The sequence below is a fragment of the Meriones unguiculatus genome, chromosome 1, assembly GCF_030254825.1.
Source record: "Meriones unguiculatus strain TT.TT164.6M chromosome 1, Bangor_MerUng_6.1, whole genome shotgun sequence".
NCBI classification, from domain to species: domain Eukaryota; kingdom Metazoa; phylum Chordata; class Mammalia; order Rodentia; family Muridae; genus Meriones; species Meriones unguiculatus.
In genome coordinates, this window is record NC_083349.1 from 24,092,052 (window position 1) to 24,098,631 (window position 6,580).

A 6,580-nucleotide genomic window follows, 5' to 3' on the forward strand; every position below is an offset into this window, starting at 1 on the left:
TGTTGGGGGAGGAACAGGGTGATGCGAAGCCCCTGTCAGGAAAGTTTGTGGAGGGCAAAGAGGGGCTGCTACCAACGTTAATTTTTCTACGGAGGCAAAGGATGAGGAGGGGCAGCGTCCCCTGCCAATTTGCCTCTCTCTGCCAGGCAAGGGTCACATTTCCAAGAGGGACTTGCCTTGGCTTTGGGGGTGGGGCTAGGTTACAGCTGAGGGTCTTTCCTGGGGTCTATCCAATCTGAAAGTCCCTTGGCCACTTTCAAATAAATGATGATGATGATGATGATGATGATGATGATGATTTCCTCCCCAAGCCCCGGCCTGAGGGTCTAAATCTCAAGTAGGGTGAGGTGGTGGTCCTGTTGGGAAGAGATAAGCTGAATTCAGCCTTGAGGAGCACAAACATCCCTGCTGTGGTCTGCAGCAATTCCTCCTTCCTTAGTAGTTAACCTCAGCCACCTGTGTGGGGAAACTGAGGCAGGGATCGAGGGCCTGGCGAGGATCTAGATCTGTATTTAGGGCTCCCCCTCGCCCCCTCCCGCTTGTCAGCCCCCAAGGCAAGCTGCTCCCCCGCCCTCTTGCGAGCCCCAGTCTCCCCGGCGGGCTGGGGGCGGGGGCGGGGCCGGGGGAATCCCAGCTCCATATTAGGACAGGAATCCTCCGGCGGCTGCGGCGGCGGCGGCGGCGGGCGGGGCCTAGCGGCCTCCTCCCTGCTCCGGAGAGCTCCCCCCACCGCTCCGGCGGGGAAGAGGGGGAGGCAGCCGGGGAGGCAGGGTCCGGTGGGTCCCCCCCGTGACTGCCGCAGCTATACGAGACCCTTCAGTTCCGCCAGGCGCCCCTCCCCAGCTCCCTCCAACTTTCCCTGCATCTTTAGCTCCAAGGATGCTCCGTCTGCCTCTCCGGTTTCCGCTGTGCACACACACACACACACACACACACACACACACACACTCCTCCTTTTTTGTTTTTTCTCCCTTCGTTGGATGTTGGGCCGACTGTCTCGGCTTTGTGGACCCCCTCGCCCCTGAAAGTCGCACCCTTGAATTAATCATCTGTCTTTGTCAGGCTTGACTCCACAGCGTAGCCCTTGCATCACCCCCCCTCCCCTTTAGTCACTGTCTGTGATGGCTCTCCGCAGAGCAAAGAGGTGTCCCCTCCCTTTTTTAAACCCCAATGGACTAGGGGAACCTTTCGCCTGAAATCCCATTGAATAGCACTTTTAGGACCCATAAAACTAGACCGTTTAAAACGTTGGAAAAGAGAGACAGAACTGGCTGCACAAAGTCACAGAAGCAGAGATGAACTTTGACAACAGGGAGAAAAGCCTGTGGTCAAAAAAACCTCCGTTCTTCCTGGAAAGGGGTGGTAACAGGAGAGGTAATGGGAGGTGAGAAGGGGGTGTGGGAAGAGGATGCCTGCGAGAATGAGGCTATGGCTTAGTTGTTGAGCACACCCCTAGCATGCTCAGGGCTTGAGTTCAATCCCTAGGAGTGCCAAAAGGAAGATGGGGGCAGGAATGAGAGGAGAAGGAAGAGGTACAGAGTTGTAAAGACCCCAACCTGGTTTTTGTACTATTTTTGTAGATATTGAAATCATCTACACAAGCAATTGTATGGCCAGTGGTACAACTGCGATAGAGGAAATCCTGTGCGTCTGTATGATATGTGTCTCCTTTGCATGTTTTGTCTTTCTCTAACTTTGATATCCCTGCTCAACCCCCTCCCCAGGTTCATTCTCTTTTCTTGGTCTTTGGATTCCCTTTCTATATGCAAGTCTAAGACAGGGTTTCTGGATTTGTTTGTTTGTTTTCCAGGGCTGAGGATGGAACCAGGGCTTTGTGTGTTAGGGCTTGGGCTGGTGTTCCGTATTCTAATACTAATTACTGCCTCCCAAGATCTGGTTGCTGCATAGAAGAGCACATTCTCACTACACCTGTTGGTGTGGGGTCTCGGAGGGACCATGAGGAGGAGAGAGGAGAAGGAAGGATCTTGGGCGACTAGATGGAATGGACTGAGAGCACCAGGCCAAGGGATGTGCACCATGAGGATAGATGATGGAGCAGAAGCCGCCAAGAGGCATCAGAATGGCAAGTGATGAGCTCTTATGAGGTTGTAAGGGTTAGGATTAGAATAGCTCAGAACCTGCCCAGAAAAGTGCCTACAGCTTAGCAATAAGTCATAGTCTCTCTGTGTCAATCATTGGGGAACTAGCTGGTTAAAGAAAACCGCTGCTGTATTAATTTCCTGCATACATTATTATTATAAATCATTCTACATTTGTGCATGCTAGACAAGCATTACATCACTGGGGCTCATTCATTCCTAGCATATCTTTCTCACAGACAGATGCTTTAAGCCCTGGCTAGGAGAAATTCTTGTTATCTCCTCTACAAAAAGTTGTATCTGCTGGTCCAGCTGGCCTCCGAGCAGTGGAAGAAAGGAATGGTGGCCTCTGTCCGTGGTGCTGAATATTGCCTTGCCTATCGGATTGGCCATGGTCTTCCTTTACCATCAATGCAGAGCTGAGCCTCAGGATAGATGAGGATGGAGGGATGAGGCTGCTCTCCTCTTCCCCGAAAATATATAAGAGGTGAGGGGGTCCAGACTCCTGGGCTCTAGGAATTAGTTAAGCTAGGAAAGAGAATTAGGCTCAAGGAAAGACTCCCTGGATTTTTCCAGGAGAATGGACTAGGGATAAGGAACTTTGGAAGGCAAGGAAGGGTCTAGAAAGAAAGAAGGGAGGGTGTAGAGAAGGGATCATCTTAGCCTGACTACTCTCATTCAAGCTGAGAAGCTCTGTGTGCCCCCAGTGTCTCCTCTCCCTAGGCCAGCTCCCACTCCTCTTGCCTACCACCTCCGTGAAGCTATTTTTAACTGTGCAGAACCAAAAATAGCCTGGAAGCAGCTTCAGGCCGTGGGAGAAGAGCTATTTATATCACCAGTGACGGTTCCGAAATAGCAAGCAGGAGGAGGGGGGCGGCTGGCACGCTAGAGAGCTCCTGGCCGCTGCTAAAAATACTGTCAGTGTGAGTCATCCTGGCCTGGCTGAGTCACCCCACTCTCTCCCCCTCAAGCGGCAGGCAGCAGCAGCAGCGGCAGCAGCAGAACAGAATGGGAAGCCTGAGATGGGGGAGGCATCACAGCCTTTGGTTATGGGAAAGTGGGCAAGGAATAAATTGGGAGAGGGGCTTTGGGGGTCTCTCCTCTCTCTTTCTGTGTGTGTGTGTGTGTGTGTGTGTGTGTGCATGTGTACTTGACTGAAGCTGTGTTGCATGTTCTGTGTCTGCATCCAAGTCTGTCTGTCTGAATACACTTATCTATCTGCATCCATGTTTATGTTTGCATGTGTTTTTGCACCTAGGGTCTGCATTCTTTTGTGTTTACCCATTTGCTAGTATCTGCATCTATTTTTTCTTCTTCCAAGTCTCTGTCTTTCTACGCTGTATGCAGTTTTGTGCTTGCACATATTTGTTTTTATAAGTCTATGTCCGTATCTGAGTCTGTCTTGTGCATTGACAGTCTCACAGCACTAGACGGTTTGTGTAACTCACCTGCTTCCTGAGGCTCAGTGTGCCTTCAGTTGCCCACTAGGACACCATCTAGCCTTTGCTCACCTTTCTCCACCAAGCATCTTTCCTCCTAATTCCTAGCCTCTAACCGTCTGCAAAGGCCTCTCTGCTGCATGCAGTCTTGGAAGTGGAAGAAAACAAGTTCATAGGAACACCCCCCTTTCTCTAGAACCATCCCGAATCTTCTCTGGCCTGCAGGAGTAAGTGGTTTTCCATCACTCCATATTTGGGGAGCTGAGAGAAGGGCTTTCTTTAGTTCTAAAAAAAATTGCTGGTGTGGGCATAGGCATGTGTAGCACGCACATACACACAGAGACACACACACACAACTGAGAGAATGAGAGAGAAAAAATATCAAGGTCCCTTCTTTACTGAGCAGAGCTCGCATCTGTTGCCATGGAAACCCACCCACTCCTTCCCCGAAAAATCACCAAGAAGAGGTGATGGCATCGAGAAGGGATTGGCTGATTCCTTTCTTTATTTTTTCTGAAAAAGGCCTCCTTTTTATAGCAAGAACAGGCCATGAGATCCCTTGCCCTGTCTTGCATGGCTTTATCGGGGCTCTCGAGGGACACCGCCCCTTAACCTCAACTGGAGAAGAAGTGATGTATCTTTTTCAGAGATTTTCCAGAAGGAAGACCTCCTGAGGCACTGGAATGGAGGATTTGACTCTTCACAATATCATGGAGACTCCTGGCTGCTTTTCTCAGGAAATGGAGCAAGGATGGCGGCAAGGGATTGTCAGGGCACACGTGGTGTGTGTCTGCACAGTATGTCCATGAGGAAGGGAAGGAAGGATGAAGGAAGGGAGATGAAGGGGAAGAGGAGAGAGAGAGAGAGAGAGAGAGAGAGAGAGAGAGAGAGAGAGAGAGAGAATGGATTCACTTGCCAGGGCTTCACAGAGGAAACGATGCTGGAGAATGTCTGAGCAGACAGGTGAACAGGATTACAACCTCATGCTGCAATGAGCGGGGGCTCAAGGTCCCACTGGACCACAGCTGTGCTTCATGGAGGCCCCAGGAAGCTGGGACCAGAGCTGAATGTTCTCGGGGAACATGGAGCTTACTGTTCCTGACTCTGGTCCCAGCCTGAGACTCCAAGTCCTCCTGCAAAGCCTGGCCACCAGCCACTGCAGCCATGTTGCTCCCTCAGGTGAACTCCAGCACCCTGCCAAATGCCTGGATAGTGGAGAGGAAGAGAGAGTCTTTGCTTCCTCTTGGCTTGCTCCAGAAATGGGCTCACTGGGGACTGTAGGTTAGAAAGACAGACCAAGAATCGGACTCTAACGAAAGATTAGTCTCCATCCTAGAAGGCTACTGTCACCCCCAAGCACGCCTCTTGTGATAGACTTAGTGTGCTCTAAGTGAGGGAGTGAATGATAAACAGACTTGCTCTCATCGCTTAGGACACTTTCACTTTGCATTTATTTATGTTCATGTGATGGGGGCATACACGCGTCATGGCACATGTGTGTGTGTGTGTGTGTGTGTGTGTGTGTGTGTGTGTGTGTGGAGGTCAGAGCATGACTTGCAGGAGCCAGTTCTTTCACTCCACCACATAACCTTCCTAGCCATCCTGTCAGCTCCCCTTAGACATTTTCTATAGACTGATATGATCACCATTTTGTCCATTATACAGTTGGTGAAATTAAGATCCGAAACGGACAATGACTTAAACTCACGGAGCGAGGCGCTGGCAGTGCTGTGCTCTAAGCTCCTCTCCCCTCAGACTTGTTCTCTTGCCACATAGAACAAGACTGGGGCCTATACATTATGGTCCCAAATAAAACCCGCCCCCCCCCGTATTTTTTTTTATAAGTGAAATTTTACTGGGACACATTCGTTTACATATGGCTGGTGCCAGTCTTCACACAGAGAGTTAAATAAGTGCAGAAGGGACCAGAGACCACTACACCCAAACACCTACTCCCTGGCCCTTGACAGAAAAAGCTTGCAGAGAGTAAAGAAATAGCTTCCCCCTCTTTTTGTCCCTGAACCCCAGTGGCTCTGTCTCTCTCTGGTCCCAGAACAAACCAAGCTGTCACTTCATCTCTTTGCTCTTTTTACCCATCATACCCATCAAAGGGAGGAGGACCTGGGATGTCCTTACTGATGCCCAGCCATCTTTGAAACCATGAGTCCATAGTCTCCCCATGCAGGTGTGACTCTACCCATCCCCCTCCCATGAGTTCCAACCAACAATGAAGAGGCAGGTTACCCCATTGCATCCCTAGTCTTTTGGGCCTGCATTTTATGGGAAGATGAAGTGTCCTCTATTGGGGATTAAGCTGTAATCAGGAAGACCACATTTTCTTATAGGGAAAAAAATAGCATGTTATGAGATCTTGGACCTCCTGATGTCTCTAGTCTGGCCCAGGAGAAGAAGATACACCTCCCCAGAGAGGGCGAGCAACTCGTTCTGTGTCACACAGCCAGAACGAGATGAACTCAGAATTAAAATCCGTGCTTCTTGGCTTCCACTGTCTGTCTTCTTCTAAGAAGCTCGATTTTCTCATTATATTCTTCTTTGGAATTGGTGGACTTGTAGTCACATAAATGTTTCCCAGAAGGTTCTCTGGCAGACGCCAGCCCTGTGTTTATGGTGTACCACTTATGCAACGGGGAAGCTAGCCCTCAGGTAGCGCTGGCTTGCGCAGCAGCGGGGCAGGCTTCAGCAGCGCCTCCACGGGCTGTGTTCCTTCTCCTACGGCCTTTTCATTGTGTGATCGCTCCCTCCATTCCACTTGCTCATGGAAGCACTCAGAACACTTTAGCTATTTATGGTTATGAAATCAACAAATCTCGTGTGAAGAGGGTACACGCCGGCACCCACGCATGGAAGCGGTCAGAGCCGGGGGAGTGGGCTGAGCAGAGGTGAGGGACAGGGAGGGAGGGAGCGCGTGGGCGGACGAGCCTGGAGCCTGGATGGGGGGGAGATAAAGGTATCTGAGGAGGGAGCTGCTTCAGGGAGGGGAGGACAGTTCATTCAGGCTTTTAAAACTCAGACCAGGGACCA